We start from the raw sequence: 16,686 nt of genomic DNA, 5'->3' as shown, positions 1-16,686 counted from the left end.
GATGCCGACATGCTCCGCAGCACTGTGAGTGCAAATGGGTTGTTGTGATCCTGAGCCCCACGATTGCTCCAGAATTATAGTTCTGCATCATTATCCTTTCATTCATTCTGAACGCTACAACTTCTCTGAGTCTGGGTTTTTTCCCCCAGTTTTTCCACAATGAATTTTAGAACCAAACGGTTTCAGACTACAGCACTTACAGAGTTGGTGGATGTGGGGAAAAACAACAGGGATTTGTGCTGAGATCTTGAACAGAGCATCCATCCTTCCCTAAGTTGTTCACACTCAGTTTTCTCAGTGCTGAAGGACAGTGGGAGTGTTGCAAAGTCGGTTCCCTTTGCAGCAGAAATCCATGCACAGATCTGATGCTGTTCTCAGATCTGAGTATTGCCATCATTTCCATCTGCAAGCTGGCATTTGCCGGCGCTCAGACTCGCGTTTCAGGCTCCCAAGGCTTCACAGTGATGAGGTCTATCAAGGAGTCTGTTCAGCTCTTTGATGACTCACTCACAATTACATCTTTGCACAACTCCAGGATTTTCAGTCCTGTCTTTAAGGGGTTTAAAATGAAGCTGAGATCATCTGCTGCTCTCAGTTGTGCTTCAGACAACCACAGCTGCTTGCAGCAGGAGGTCTGTGAATGGATTCTGTTCTACGTTTGCTTTTTTTCTGGTGGGAACATCCAAGAAGCAGATGCTCACTTCTGCTGAGGTATGTCAGCGGAGGACTCTTTCCACATAAGTGATTTCTGCTTGGTCGGTGCTTAGTTTGAAAATCACATCTTTAAAGGAACCCTTGTCAGTTTTTCCATTTAAAAGCCATGGATGCAAACATGGCAGTGTGCAGTATGCTTATTTTCAATTATACTGGGGACAAACGATCCCAAGTGACTTTAGCAGCTCCTTTCTTCCCCACTTCTGATTGGCCTCCATTCACCCTTCCCAAGGACTTGAAGTTCTGAGAAGGAAGTCTGGAATTTTCTTTTTATCCAATTTGGTTTGGAAAAACGTGCTGTCATTTGTGGTGAAAATCCATCAGTGGAATCCAGTAAGATTTGGGATGTGGTGCTTGGGGACACGATTTAGCGGAAGGTTGTTAGTGTTAAGGTAGGATGGTTGGGTTGCAGTTGGACTCAATGATCTTGAGAGTCTTTTCCAACCTGAGTGATTCTATGATTCTATGAGGTGACTGGGATTGTGGATGAAGGAAAAGCTGAGACGTGTTTACGTTGACTTGTTCAGCCTGGAGAAAAGAAGGCTGAGGGGTGACCTCATTGCATCCTTCCAGGACCTAAAGGGAGCCTACGAACAGGAGGGGAATCAACTCTTGGAAAGGGTTTATGACAGCAGGACAAGGGGAAATGGTTTTAAGTTGAGGGAGGGAAGATTTAGGTTGGATGTCGGGGGAAGTTCTTTACAGAGAGAGTGGTGAGGTGCTGGAACAGTTGCCCAGAGAGGTTGTGGATGTGTTCAAGGCCAGATTGGATGGGGCCCTGGGTAGCATGGTCTGGTATTAAATGGGGAGGTTGGTGGCCCTGATTGCCACATCAAGCAGCTTCACAATCCTTGAGGTCCCTTCCAACCCAAGCCATTCTATGGTTCTATGATTCTTGAAGTCCCTTCCACCTGGGCCATTCTATGGTTCTACGGTTCGGATTATGGCTCAGGTTGCAGACGTGGGATCAGGAAAGCCAAAGCGCTGGCAGAACTGAACATGGCGAGGGACATGAAAAACAATAGGAAGACTTTCTACAGGTACACTGGGCAGAAGAGACAGGCCAAAGCAAGTGAGCCTCCTTTGGTAAATGTAAAAGGAGAACTGGCTTCAACGGAAAAGAGAAGCCTGAGGTACGAGTTCTTTGCCTCAGTCTTCACTGGCAGCCAGCATTGCAGTACTTCTCACGTCCCTGAGCCCTGCATCCCTAAACCTCGGTGGGGACTGAGGCAGTAAATCCGCTCCCACTGTAAGGGCAGAGCAAGTCCGAGACTACCTCATGAGACTGAGTGTGTACAAGTCTCTGGGGCCAGATGGTGTGCATCCCAGGGCTCTGAAGGAGATGGCTGAGGTGGTTGCTGAGCTGCTCTCCATCATATTTGAAAAGTCGTGGCTGTCAGTTGAGGTCCCAGATGAAGGGTCACATCACTCCCATTTACAAGAAAGGCAGCAAGGAGGATCCTGGCACCAGCTACAGGCCGGTGAGTCTCACCTCTGTGCCTGGGAAGATCATGGAACAGATCATCCTGGATGACATACTCCATCACATGAGGAATGAGCGTGTGATCCAAGACAGCCAGCCTGGTTTCACCAGGGGAAAAGCATGCTTGACCAACGTGGGGGCCTTCTATGATGGAGTCACGGCATTGGTGGACAAGGGAAAGGTGACCGATGTCATTTACCTGGACTTGAGCAAGGCCTTGGACATGGTCCCCCACCACATCCTTATCTCCAGTACAAGAAAGACAGGGAGCTGTTGGAGAGGGTCCAGAGGAGAGCCATGAAGATGATCAGGGGACTGGAGCACCTCCCCTAAGAAGACAGGCTGAGGGAGCTGGGCTTGTTCAGCCTGGGGAAAAGAAGGCTGTGGGGTGACCTCACTGCAGCCTGCAGTACCTAATGGGAGCCCATAAACAGGAGGGGAATCAACTCTTTGAAAGGACTGATAACTGCAGGACGAGGGAAAGTGGTTTTAAGTTGAGGGAGGGGAGATTTAGGTTGGATGTCAGGGGGGAGTTCTTTACAGAGAGAGTGGTGGGGTGCTGGAACAAGTTGCCCAGAGAGGCTGTGGATTCCCCGTCCCTGGAGGTGTTCAAGGCCAGATTGGATGGGGCCCTGGGCAGCCTGGCCTGGTATTAAATGGGGAGATTGATGGCCCTGCATGTGGCAGGGGGTTGGAGATTCATGATCCTTGAGGTCCCTTCCAACCCTGGCCATTCTGTGACTGTGTGATTCTGTGATCGTCCCTCCAAACAACATTTCTGTTTTTCCTTTCCTCTCATTCCCTGATCACAACCCAGCTGCCTGGAGACTGTCTTCCCTGCCAGCTGTTTCCATGTCTCATGCCTTTTCCTTCTTTTCCTTTCTGCTCTCACACTCACCACCCTGAAGTCAGTGCACCCATCTTTGCCTGTCAGGAAACTGCCTGTTTGCAGGGCAGTATCTGTGTGCATGCTTATCTTTGCAGTATAAACAGACATATCAGAAAGCCTGAATGGGATCAACAAAGCTGATGCTTGGTCAGTTGTGGACACACTGAGTGAGGAAAGGCTGATGGAACACGAGGATGCTGCTCGCAATCCTACTCATCTCCAAAGCTGCAGTACAGCAGTCTCAGTGATGTGTCAACATAGACAGCTCCTCTCCCATTTCTCCAGTCATCCCTATCCTATGGGCAGGAAAATTAACACAGGGCAGAAAGTCCCATGTTGGGTCATGCATGAAAAGTCCCCTCTGCTAGGTCCCAAGTGTGCAGTGCAGCTGTGAGCCCCCAGCCCCATGCAGCACCTCTAGCAGCAGAAGGCCCCTGTGCTGCTTGGGGGCTCCTTCCTTCCCCCCACACATCTCCCTGCAGCTCCCTGGCTCTGCTGGACAGCCCTTTACACTTCCATAGGGATGGGATCCAGATGAATCAGTTGAGGCGTCTTATCCTCAGGTTGTAGTCCTGGGTACTGGACTGGTGTCAGCTCCCTCCCATGACTCCCACACACCCACCCAGACCAGCACTGACCACACATTTGGCCACAAGCAACTGGCCTCCTTCTTCCCTCCGCTTCCACAGGCTTCTTTCTCCTCCATCTACATTAATTCCCATCTTTTTCTGGTGCCGTCACTATCCCCTTATCAGCTCTCACTGACTACATTTCCCTCTTGCATCCCCACAATGCTATCCCCATGCTGGCTGTGCCTCCCTCTCCCTGACAGAGCTGCCATCTGTGTCACAGGGGTTGTGCTGCACTCACTGACATCTCTGTGTCTGCTGTAATAAAAAATATCCTTAAATATGACAACTCCTTTTTTGGACAGTGCTCCTGGAAAACTTTGTCTGCAACACTGAGACCTCCCTCATGAACAGTTCAATTCTTGAAGACTTGAGAGAAATGCCTTGTTAGATTTTTCTGCACTGTAATGAGCCCCACAGCGATGTAGTGTAGTGTCCATGAACTTCAGGCACTCAGAGAAGACTGCAGCAACCAAATGATGAAGGTGCAGTCAAAATGCTGTCCAGAAATGTTGGAGAGTGTTGGAGTGTTAACTGGTCCCTGTGGAGACATTACCAACAAAGCCTCCCCACGGCCATGTTAGAGCAGATAACTGGAGGCCATGATTCCAGGCAGGCAAAGGCCCTGTGCAGGTGCTTTGAGGTAGAGGAAGGCCCAAGGTTTTTGCACGGTCAGTGGGATGTGGAGTGTTCTGTGAGGGAGAATGACAGGACACCAACTGGCCTCCCTACAGGACTGTAAGGAGGCAAGGAGGCCCCATGGCATGAGGACAACGTGTGCCCTCCTGAGCCTCAGCAGCAGACACGACTGCCACATCCTAGAGGACAAAGACCTTGGTTTTCTTTCGTGTCCCTTCAGCCTTGCCAGTGCTGTTGGCCATCTCCACCAGAGCCTGTTGCATGCAGTCCTTCACTCACCTCTTTTTCCCTGTAGGCTGCAGACTCGCACTCACCTGGCATTGCCTTACATTGATGGTTCTGCAGTCTCACTAGTTGTGACACAGCAGCACGGACTGATCACAGAGTCCAGCTGAGTGTCTTGGGCAAAACAGCACAACCACTGGAGGCAAGGGCTGAAGAGTTAGCTTGTGCAGAAAGAATCACTTCTAAGGTGTGTACACAGATCTCCAGCTCATCCTGCTCATTTCCCACGCTATGCACACTGGTCTGCAGGCACTGTAGGGAAGCAGCAGGTGCAGTTACCCCTAGAGTGTGCAAGAAGATTTTGGATGGGGTATTGGCAATATGACCTTCTCTGAGGAGTCCCTCTATGATCCTGTATGAGAGCTCAGAGGTTTATCCCTGCAATCTCCAACAGTGACAACATCCCTCAGTCCTTCTCTGTCACATGAATTCCCCACCCTTCCCCCTTTGGATCTAGTTTAAAGCCCTGGTAATCAACCCAGACAGCATGCTCCCCAGCAGCAGTGTGTCCTGCTTGCTCAGAGTCCATCCAGCACACCGGTACTTACAGCAGCCCCATCCCATCTCACCTGCCTGCATCTCCAGCCTGCAGAGCCCAGAGCCATCCATCACACACAGCACACCCGTCACAGGACCATTCCCACCACCTCTCACTCATGCTGATGATGCTGCAGCACACAGGGCCTCCAACTTTGGATACCAACGTGAAAAACCAGCAACACCTAACAGCCTTGCACATGGGCACCTGGGGGGCTGGTTGTTCCCTTGGGAGCTCTGTCCGTGCCTGTGTTGATTCCATGAGTGCAGAGGTGACCTATGACACAGAGGGCACAGCTTTCTGTGGGGTGGATGCAACTACTAGAATTCACCAAGACAAAGCCTCCCAAGTGAACATCCACCCTGAGAATGGAAGGCCCCCTCCTTTTCCACCACCACAAGGAAAACAAACCATTGTGGAATCAGAAGGATTTCCCCAGAGCAGAGGGAAAACAGGAAAGTACTCAGGCAGATTAGTTTTCTTACTCTTAATGCAACTAAACATGATGTGGGACAAAACATGGTGGGAAACTCGCCATTACAATGCTTTTTTTCCGGGGAAAAAAAATGGAAAAAGAGCTTCAGTAGCTCACCAAAATCAACTCCACTTCCTGCCAACTGCATTCCAAGCACAGCAGCTTTACCAGAGCACAGCAAATGTGAAGGCCCTGCTGCAGGAGATCTCAGACACAACTTCCCAAGGTCAAAGGAAAAACCTTCAGGCTCAAAAGGGATCACTTGCAAGGCAAGGACGCACTGGAGAGCACTCTGGTATCTCTGTGCTGTGGGGATGAGCTGCTAGTGAACCGTGAGGGTTTGCACTGCCTTCAGTTCCCTCCACCTCCAGACAATTAGGATGGTGCATTTAGGAAGAACAAGCTCAGCTTTTTGTGGTTTTATTGGAGGCAAACAAGGCTTGGTGTCACACAGCTGCTCTGACCAGCTGATTAAAGCATTTGGGAAGAGCAGTAGAACCAGTGTGCAGCACGGCTAGGAAGGAAGATAGGGTTGTGTGAAAGAAATGCCTTCCCCAGAAGCAAGCACTGGGCTGGAGGAGGCACCAGAACCAAATCCTGATTGCACCTTTCCCTCTCCTCATTGCACATGCTGACATTTATTTTCAGAACAAAAAACAAGACCACAGTGAAGAAAACTTCAGAACAACTCAGCTACTTTATTCACCCCCTTCCCTTTCTACTGCAGACGATTCTCAGAAAACCTCCAAGAGCCACGTTACTGCTCTCCTGACCCTTCTCTCATATTCATCAGAGCACTCACAAATTACTGAGAGCAACACATGCACACAGAACATCCCTGCACATCTCCTTAGGAAATGGCATCAAAAATCTGCTGGCAGGAAGAGCAGAAAAGAAAACCGGACACGGCTTTGGATAGCAAGGAGAGGCCATCTGAAGCTCCTGGGTTAAGTCCCTTCTGCAGAGGGTGCCAGTGATGCACTGGAAAAACTTGTAAGGCCTGTGAGGAGCTCTGCACTCTGCACAAAGCCCTTCTCACACTCGAGGCATTTCTAAAGCTTCCTGCCACGTGAGCTCAGTGGTGCAGGCACGGATTGGACCTCACACAAGTGCAGACACTGTAGTACCTCAGCAGCTTAAAGCTTGGCCAAAGCTCTTGTTGCAGGCTGCACATTTCTAGGGTTCCTCACGTGGATCCACTGGTGTGTGATGAGCTCCCAGCTGTGGAAGGACCTCTTTCTGCAGAAAGGACACTCATAGGGAGTCCTCATGGGTTAGTACTCCGGGGTATGCAGAGGGTCAAGCTCCAGATGAAGCTCTTCCCACACACCCTGCAGACAGGATTTCTTCCTCCCTGGTGACATATTGGCCTAGCTGAGGTTTCCTTTGGGTCACATCCCACTCCAGAGTCTCCTCTGTATGGCCACTCAACACAGCAACTGCAGCTGAGGGAGAGCAATATGCATAATTCTCACGCAAAGAAGGAAAAGAGGATTCAGATTGGCTGCAGAACTGTTCCTTTACTCAAGGGATTTGTAAGGTTCATCACCACAGCTGGTGAACAGGCTGGGGCTCTGGCTGAAGCTCTTCCCCTGTTCAGGGCCCTGCAGGCTCTATTCCTTGTATGGCTCTGCTGGTAGGTAACAGGGCTGGAACTACTTTTGAAGGTTCCCAGACTCTTGAGATGCCTCTACAGCCTGTGTGCACTGTAGATGTTCTTGTGGGTGTTGAGACTAGATCTTCATTTAAAGCTTTTCTCACACTCAGCACCTTCACAGGGTCTCTCTCCTGTGTGGATGTGCTGGTGGTTCTTCACTTCACAACTCCTTCTGAAGCACTTCCCACACACTGAACACTTACAGGGTCTCTCGCCTGTATGGATGCGTTGGTGGCACTTCAAATGAGAACTGCTTTTGAAGCTCTTCCCACACTCAGAGCACTTGAAGGGTCTCTCCCCCGTGTGAAAGCGCTCATGTTTCTTCACTTCAGAACTGCTTCTGAAGCTCTTCCCGCACTCAGAGCACTTGTAGGGTTTCTCTCCTGTGTGCACATGCTGGTGCAGCTTCAAATCATAGCTGCATTTGAAGCTCTTCCTACACTCAGAGCACTTGAAGGGTTTCTCTCCTGTGTGGATGTAGTGGTGGGACCTGAGGCAAGAACTGCTTTTGAAGCTCTTCCCACACTCAGAGCACTTGTAGGGTCTCTCTCCTGTGTGGATGCGTTGGTGGGCGGTGAGGTGGGATCTCCTTGTGAAGCTCTTCCCACACTCAGAGCACTTGAAGGGTCTCTCTCCTGTATGGATGCGTTGGTGGTAGGTGAGGTGGGATCTCCATTTGAAGCTCTTCCCACAATCAGAGCACTTGTATGGACTCATTGCTGAGCGCATGCACTGGTGGTTAACGATGCTGGAATCTTCCTCAAAGCCACACTCAGTGCATGGATTCTGCTTTTTCTTCTGGCACACATTCTTGCTCCTGGCTTCTTCAGGATCCTTTTGACTGATGTTGAAGTCCAACGGGCTCCTCCCTGTCTTTCCCAGACCCTTTCCCAGTGGCTCCATGAGCTGCTCACCCTGACCTTGCTCCAAGGGGACATCCCTTCTGATTTCTTCCACACAAACACCACCCCACTGCCTTTCGGCCACACCACTTTCCTCCAGGTCCTCCAGTACATCTGTAATCCCAGTTCCTGCTGGATGACAGGAAATCCAGCAATAGCACACAGTGCCCAAAATAAAAGCACAGACAGAGATGGCTCTTCCAGACCCAACCTCCTCCTTCCCTCCACCACCTCACCTGGGCTGAGGTCTCCTGGCACGGCCTCAGGGCTACGCACATCTGGGATCCAGGGCTCTTCCCCTCCTTCAAGCAGGGAGATCACCATGGGTTTGGGGGCTGGAATTGGAGCTCCAATGAGAAAAACAGGGGAGATGAGAGCATTTCCCTCATTCTGGCACAGTGCCTGTTCAACAGCTCCACTCTGTGCCCCCTTCCCAGGGAGAAATCTCACTTTGGGCCTGAATGATGCTGGGCCCACAGCTTTCTTTAGTGCAAAGAGTTCCTTATACAACTCTGAAAACTCCAAAGGGATATTTTCTTTAAAATGAAGTTGAGAACAGTTTGTTTATTTTCTGACAATATATCAATGACCACGGCATCAAAATGTTTATGGCAACTGAATGCAAAATCCTACATTGTAAAGGAGTAAGCAGGGAGTCACCTGTTAGCTGGAGCTGGTGGCAACATTTAATGCAGCAACAGAAGGCCAGGTATTCTCTATCCTGGCTGATGCCTGTTTGCCAGCACTGACACCGTTACTTTTATCAGGGTGCAGTGCATACTAATCCCTTCTGAAACTCATGCTTCTCACAGAATCACAGAATTGTAGGGGTTGGAAGGGACCTTCAGAGATCATTGAGTCCAACCCCCCTGCCAAAGCAGGTTCCCTACAGCAGGTCGCACAGGTAGGCATCCAGGCAGGTCTTGAACATCTCCAGAGAAGGAGACTCCACCACCTCCCTGGGAAGCCTGTTCCAGTGCTCCGTCACGTCACTGTAAAGAAGTTCTTGCGCATGTTTGTGCGGAACTTCCTATGCTGGAGTTTCCAGCCGTTTCCCCTTGTCCTGTCTCCACTCACCACTGAAAAGAGTCTGGCCTCGCCATTCTGCCCCCCACACCTTAGATATTTATAGACCTGGATCAGGTTCCCTCTCAGTCTTCTTTTCTCAAGGCCGAACAGACCCAGTTCACTCAGCCTTTCCTTATAGGAGAGATGCTCCAGGCCCTTCACCATCTTCGTGGCCCTCCGATGGACTCTTTCCAAGAGATCCCTGTCTTTTTTGTACTGGGGAGCCCAGTTCTCATATTTCCTTTGTTGCTGTTGTAGTTATCAATATGTGACTGCATAGCAATTATGCTATGCCCGGCCTGCAGAGGCTCATTCTGTGCAGCCAAAGGTGCCCTAACGAGGAGTAAAGGCAGCAAAGCCCTCACCCAGCGAGGCCACGCACTGGTACGTCTCCAGCATCACGTCCCGGTACAGCGCTCGCTGTGCAGGGTCCAGCAGCGCCCACTCCTCCCTGCTGAAATACACGGCCACCTCCGCAAAGCTCACGGGCTCCTGCAAGCAAAGAGGCTCCTTGCTGGGAACAGCCAAGGCCCAGGGAAGCAGCTCAAACAGGACACAAACTCCCGTCCCAGCCGCTTCTCTGGCCCCAGCACACACACACTGGTTGAGGCCACCTCCCTCTCCCCTGCATTCACATCCCTCGCCCCTCGGCCTCTCCTGCCTGCTTCCCCCAGCCCCTACCTGAGATGGATGTGCTGTGGCCATCTGCTGCTCTCCTGCAGCTGAGATGATCACGGCTGGAAGGCAGAAGTTACACTGGAGCCTGCAGGGACAAGAGAAATGGCAGGGGAGCTGTGAGGGAAAGCAGCAGTCCCTGTCCCAGCCCAGCCCTCCACAGCCCATCTGCAGGGCACTGCCTGGGGGATGGCACAGCAGGCCTTGCACAGGAACACAAGCAGCAACAGCACTGGTAACGCTCTGCCTACAGCTGATTACAAATCACAAAGCTGACTCCAACTGGGTGGCACAAAGAACTGACAGCCGGTTCAACAGCTGAGGGTACATGGACTGTATGCCTAAAGACAATGCATAGCAAGGAGGCAGTCATCTTACCCCTAAACAGGGAGCAGCCCAAGTGCCCCTTGAGCTCTCCTGCACAGCAAGATCTGCACGACAAGATCTCCCCACAGTCAGGGATGGCTGTCAAGGTCACACCTGTACAGAGATCCCTTCCAGAGGCGTTCTCAGCACCGTGCGCCCTTTGCACGAGGCAGCCTGGGCTGCACTTTACTGATGTGCTGCTCGGGCGCGTTCTCAACGTGTGCTCCAGTCAGCACACACGCTCTCAGCTTTTCAGCTTCTATTACACAGCCCAGTGCTGGGGCTGGCACAGATGCTGGACGTGCTCAGGGGCCGCAGCTGTGAGCTAAAGGCATCTGCAGCTGCCGGGACAGCCTGAACAAAAGCCTTGGGAGGGGTTTGCACAACCCCAGGTGAGCCATCAGCCCAGCGCACAAAAGGTAACGCTGCAAGGGCCGCTAGAGGCAGATGTTGCCTGCTGGGTCCCCGAAGGGAAACTGCAGGCTGCCGGGGAAGGGAAAGGGGAGTGGAAATTCCCCCCTTGGAGGCTTCACATTCAGACACTCAAAGGGAGGCATCGGGGAGTTGAGAGCTTCCATCAATCCATGCGACCAGAGCTGCAGAGCGAGGTCATCTCGTGTCTCCCGAGGCCCAGAGAAAAAAACGCAGTCCCAGCTAGGCTGTGTTACAGAGAGCCGACCGGGCAGCAGAGCACGCCGAGCTCCTTTGCTCACTTCCTCGCTGTCCCAGCTCCAACCCCTTCCTGCGCCCCTCGGAGCCCAAGCCGGGCAGCAACACGCCTGGGAACCGCTGCTCGCCTCGTTGCAGCCCGTCTGGCCCAGCAAACCCACTGTGCTGGGCAGGAGCTGGAGCCGGGACCGGGCTCCCGCCTGGGCTACAGCAGTGCCGGTTCCGCCCTGCCAGCTGACGCTCCCCGCTCGGATCCCGCTGCTGCTGGCAGGGGGCAGGAAGCGTGCGCTCCTCTGCACGAGACGCGAAAGGCTCCTACCTTGGGTGCGGAGCAGGCTGCTCCCGCCTCTGGTGCGGGCAACCGGGCTCCTGGGAGTCGCGGAGAGCAGAGGATGCCGAGTGCCCTCAGCCCGGAGCTGGCCGCAGCACGGCCTCGCTGCTCCTCCTGCCACCGCCGTGCTGCCCGGACGGCTTCCAGCCAGGCTCTGGCCGCTTCGGCACAGCCTCAGGTCCAGGCAGCAATTCCCACAGCGAGCACGCCCCGAGCCGGCTGCCGGGCCTTGGGCAGTTTCACAGCTCCTTCTCATGGCACATCTGCACCCGGGGAAGGGAGGGATGGGGGCAGGGATGGAGCGGTGGGGGCTGTTTTGTTACGCTAATGAAGCGTCGCTTGCTGCTGGCTCTCTTTGCTTCCTTTGCTGGGGGCATTCGCACATCCTTGTGGTCACACGTCCCCACGTTGCTGCCCTGCCGTTCCTTTAACTCCTCTCACCCGTGAGCAGCTCCCAGCAAGAGGCAATCTCCGGCTGCCTGCTCTCGAGGGCAGCATCTCCCTGCAGCTGGGTCACTGAGTGCTGCCCATGGCACTGATGTCACGTTTCTACTCACTGAGCAAGTGAGTGCTATTGCGAACAACTTCCTACCCTGCTTTCTCAATTCGATCTTCCCTGCAAGGCATGGGCATGGTTAAGCTCTCTGCTGTACGAGGGCCAGCTCTCCTGTTTGCTGCTGTGGATCTACAGACTTTAAGGCCACCCAGAAGGAACCGCCCTCGGGGTAACCGGGGGTTTGTGTCAGGAAAGACTGCTTCCTGTTCTATTGCATTTTCTGTGGGGCAGAAGTGGGCTCCAAGTTTCACGTGGCAATGTTTAAACTCTACGCATCTTTCTGCAGGGGATGTTCCTCTGAACTTTGCTGTGATCACAGCCGTAACAAAGCACATAGAATCATAAAGTCATCTTAGAATCACAAGGTTGGAAACGACCTACAAGATCATCTAGTCCAACCGTCTCCTCATCACCATTCTAACCACAAGCCCTAAACCACATCACGCAGCTCATCATCCGGACACCTCTTGAACACTGCCAGGGACGGCAACTCCACCACCTCCCTGGGCAGCCATTCCACTGCCTGACCTCTCTGTGAGAGAAATAGTTCTTCCTCATGTCTAATCTAAACCTCCTCTGATACAACTTGCAGCCATTTCCCTGTGTCCTGCTTGTGGCCTGGGAGAAGAGGCCACATCCCTCTCCTCCACAGCCTCCCTTCAGGAAGTTGTAAAGTGCAGTGAGGTTTCCCCTGAGCCTCCTCCAGACTGAACAATCCCAGCTCCCTCAGCTGCTCCTCATAAGACTTGTGCTCCAGACCCCTCACCAGTTTTGTTGCCCGTCTCTGGACACGCTCCAGGACCTCAACATCTTTCCTGTAGTGAGGAGCCCAAAACTGAACACAGTACTCGAGGTGCAGCCTCACCAGTGCTGAGTACAGGGGATGATCACCTCCCTGCTCCTGCTGGACACACTATTTCTAATGCAGGCCAGGATGCCGTTGGCCCTCTTGGCCACCTGGGCACACTGTTGGCTCATGTTCAGCCGAGCATCAACCAACACCCCCAGCTCCTTCTCTTCTTCACACTCATCCAGCCACTCATCCCCAAGCCTATAGCGCTGCGTGGGGTTGTTGTGCCCAAAGTGCAGGACTCGACACTTGGCCTTGACCTCATCCCATTCACCTGAACCCAGCGATCCAGCCTGTCTAAATCCCTCTGAAGGGCCTCCCTACCCTCAGGCAGATCCAAACCACCTCCCAGCTTGGTGTCATCTGCAAACTTACTGAGGGTGCACTCAGTCCTCTTGTCAATCCCCCCCATCAACAAGATGGGCCCCAGTACTGAGTCCTGGGGAACACCACTTGAAACGGGTCGCCAGCAGGACTTCATTCACCACTACCCACTGGGCACGGCCCTCCAGCCAGTTCCTTACCCAAAGAAGTGTAAACCTGTTCAGACCATAGGCAGCCAGTTTCCCCACAAAGAAGCCTGTCAGCAAAACCGTGTCAAAGGCTTTGCTGAAGTCTAGGTCGACTACATCAACAGCCCTTCCCTCATCTACCAGACTACTCACCCAGTCATAGAAGGAGATGAGGTTGTTCAAGCATGACCTGCCTTTCACGAACCCATGCTGGCTGGGCCTGATCCCCTGGACACTGCACACACGCTGTGCAATCTCATCCAAGATGATTTGCTCCATTACTTTCCCTGGTACCGAGGTCAGGCTCACAGGCCTTTAGCTCCCCAGATCCTCCTTACGGCCCTTCTTGAAGATGGGAATCACATCAGCATGCCTCCAATCCTCTGGGCCCTCAGCAGTTAACCAGGAGCACTGATAGATGGCCGAGAGGGGCTCGGCAATCACCCCTGCCAGCTCCCTCAGCACCCGAGGGTGCAGCCCATCCGGTCCCATGGACTTGTGACAGTCCAGATGGAGGAGAAACTCTCTGACTGTCTCCACCGGAATTGCTGGGGGCAAATTCTGAGCTGCGTCCCAGACTTCCAGATCAGGGCATAAAAAGCCCAGAGGATGACTGATCTGGCTGTTAAAGGCAGATGTAAAGAAGGCATTGAGGACCTCAGCCCTTTCTTTGTCCTCAGTGGCCACATTCCCTGCTGCATCAAGTACAGGATGAGAATTATCTTTGGTTTTTCTTTTGCCATTAATATATTTAGAAAAAGATTTTTTATTGTCTTTTACTGCAGTGGCGAACCTGAGCTCAAGTTGGGCTTTTGCCTTCCTAAATTCCTCCCTGCAAGCCTTAGCTACTTCTTTATCTCCCCAAGCAGCCTGTCCCTTCTTCCAGAGGACGTAGACTCTCTTTTTCTCCCTGAGTCTCAGCAGTAACTCCCGGCTCATCCACACCGCTCGTCTTCCCCTTCGGCTTGCCTTACGGCACTCAGCACAGCCTGGTCCAGCACCTTTAAGGTTTCCTTCTTGAGGAGCATCCAGGCTTCCTGGGCCCCTTTACCCATGAGAAGCGACTCCCAAGGGACCCGTGCTACAAGCGCCCTGAACAGGTCAAAGTCCGCCCTCTGGCAGTTCAAGAAGGCAGTTTTGCTGGTCACTCTGTTGACATCCCCAAGAATGGAGAATTCTACAATTCTGTGGTCGCTCTGCCCAAGACAGTCCCCAGCATTCGCTTCTGCCACCAGTCCTTCTCTGTTGGAGGAGACCAGGTCCAGAAGGGCACCGCCCCTGGCAGGCTCTCCTACCAGTTGCGTAGGAAGCAATCTTCCACACAATCTAGAAACCTCCTGGACTGCTTCCTCTGTGCTATATTATATTTCCAACATATATCAGGGAAGTTGAAGTCTCCCATCAGAACAAGTGCTGGTGATCCCGTGACTTCCACGAGCTGCTCATAGAATGCCTCATCCAACTCTTCGTCCTGATTAGGTGGTCCATAACAGACCCCCACCAAGATGCCGCCCCTACAGGCCTTCCCCCCGATCCTTACCCATACACACTCCACTCTATCATTCCCAACCCCAAGCTCTTCAACCTCGAAACAGTCTTTAACATCAAGGGCCGCACCACCACCCTTCTTTCCACATCCATCTCTTCTGAAGAGCTTGTAGCCATCTATCACAGCACTCCAGTCACGGGAGTGGTCCCACCATGTTTCGGAAATAGCAACAAGGTCATAATTAGCCTGACTTACAATCGCTTCCAACTCTTCCTTCTTGTTGCTCATGCTGCGTGCATGGGTATAGACACATTTCAGACAAGTCATCTGCCACACCCCAGCTCAAGCATCGTTCCCCTAGGCTCATCTCTTGAGAGGCCTGTTTTGTCCCCTTCCCCCTTCATAGCTATTTGAAAGCTCTTTCAATAAGCCCTGCTACTTCGTGCGCTAGTATTCGTTGTCCCCTTTGAGATAGGTGGGTTCCATGGACAGACGACAAGCCAGGGGCCGAGTAAACTGCCCCACGATCAAAGAATCAAAAATTTCTGGCTCGACACCAGCCTCTGAGCCAATTATTCATCGCCTGTGCTTTCCAATCCCACTCACAGTCCCTCACTGCCCCTGAAGGTATTGAGCAGAAGATCACTCGAGCTCCCGCTCCTTGAACTAAACGCCCTAAACCCACACCTCATACAGAAGAAGTCCCTGCCACTCCCCCGGGCAGAAGTAGGCTCAGGCACTCCTTGCAGCCAGAGGCCTGAACAGCATTTCTCAGCAAGCTTTCCATCTGAGTTGCCACAGTCTTCTTAGAATGAGACCACTGTCTAGTGGAGACCATGTTTCAGTCTTGGGCCTTAGGGACTGCCAAGGAAAGCCAGTCTCCTGAGCAAGTATGGACCAGAGCTTACAATTCACACCACTGCACCACCTCCCACACACAGATGTAGCACCCTATGGGAAGCGTGGGCTGTGCTCACTCACTGAACCTCCCCTTTCTCAGTGAGCACAAACAATGATTTCTCACCTGATGCAACTCATGGGTGGAAGCTAGCTATCAGGTGTGAAGGTGAGGACAGGTATTTAAACCATGCTGCTAAAATGGCAGCTCCACCCCTGGTGACTCAGGAGCCTGCCCACAAGCTGCTGGCTCCAAGCACAAGCGCATTCCTGATGCTAGCCTCAAAGAAGCCTTAAAAAAGCCTTTAAAAAATAAAAGCATTAAAAAGAGATTTTTGGTTGTCCTTTCTTTAAACCAATAGCCAATTAGACTCGATTCCCACATTCACACCACTCACACCTTGCATCCAATAGTCAGCATTCACACCACACAGCAGCCGCTTATGAAGTCTCCCTTGCTGGGTAATGGACTCTGCTTACTTCCCCAGGGCACGGGAATACCAAATTCCCTGGGCAAGAGCTATAACCAATGTCCCCAGCAACAAGAGCACTTGTATTGTATGTGGAATTCCACAAGCAATCATTTTATAACAGAAACACTTAACAATCACAAAGATGACAACAATGAAAAACCAGTTTGGACATTTACTTGTTACATGATCCTACCAGGCCCCTTCCTGGCAGCTAACTGCAAATGCCCCTGATACATTTCTGTTGTGATGATTTCTCCAAAGTATTTCAAAGCTTACATTCCCGAGCACATTATAGCCTCACTCCTGCAAGATTTCAACCGTGAGGTTCTTGGAATTCTCCAGATACCACCTCAAGTGGGACCCTGCTCCCAAGGGTTGTCCTCCCACAAGGATCGCCATGACCGAACCTCCAGCTATGGATCCACCCTCAAGGGGAGCACCCTCGCTCCTTCACCTTTCAAGATGCGTAGAGGTTAAACATTGCCAAATGAAACTAGGAGCCCACTTTTGCCCCACAGAAAATGCAACAGAACAGGAAGCACTCTTCCCCAGACACAAACCCGCGGATAACCCGAGGGCAGTTCCTTCT

General features: G+C 52.2%; 2 protein-coding genes across 3 annotated transcripts in view; one reads left to right on the top strand and one right to left on the bottom strand.

The window, feature by feature from the left end:
• The window catches only part of LOC125686098 (zinc finger protein 485-like), a 322,586-nt gene that overhangs the window by 45,898 nt on the left and 260,002 nt on the right, over window positions 1–16,686 (bottom strand). The window lies entirely within an intron of this gene.
• The window catches only part of LOC125686110 (coiled-coil domain-containing protein 81-like), a 312,318-nt gene that overhangs the window by 254,727 nt on the left and 40,905 nt on the right, over window positions 1–16,686 (top strand). The gene's annotated exons all lie outside the window — the stretch shown is intronic.

The sequence above is a fragment of the Lagopus muta genome, chromosome 31 (genome assembly GCF_023343835.1).
Source record: "Lagopus muta isolate bLagMut1 chromosome 31, bLagMut1 primary, whole genome shotgun sequence".
Lineage (NCBI taxonomy): Eukaryota > Metazoa > Chordata > Aves > Galliformes > Phasianidae > Lagopus > Lagopus muta.
The sequence above is the reverse complement of the archived record's forward strand: the minus strand, read 5'-3'. Positions and strand labels throughout refer to the sequence as shown.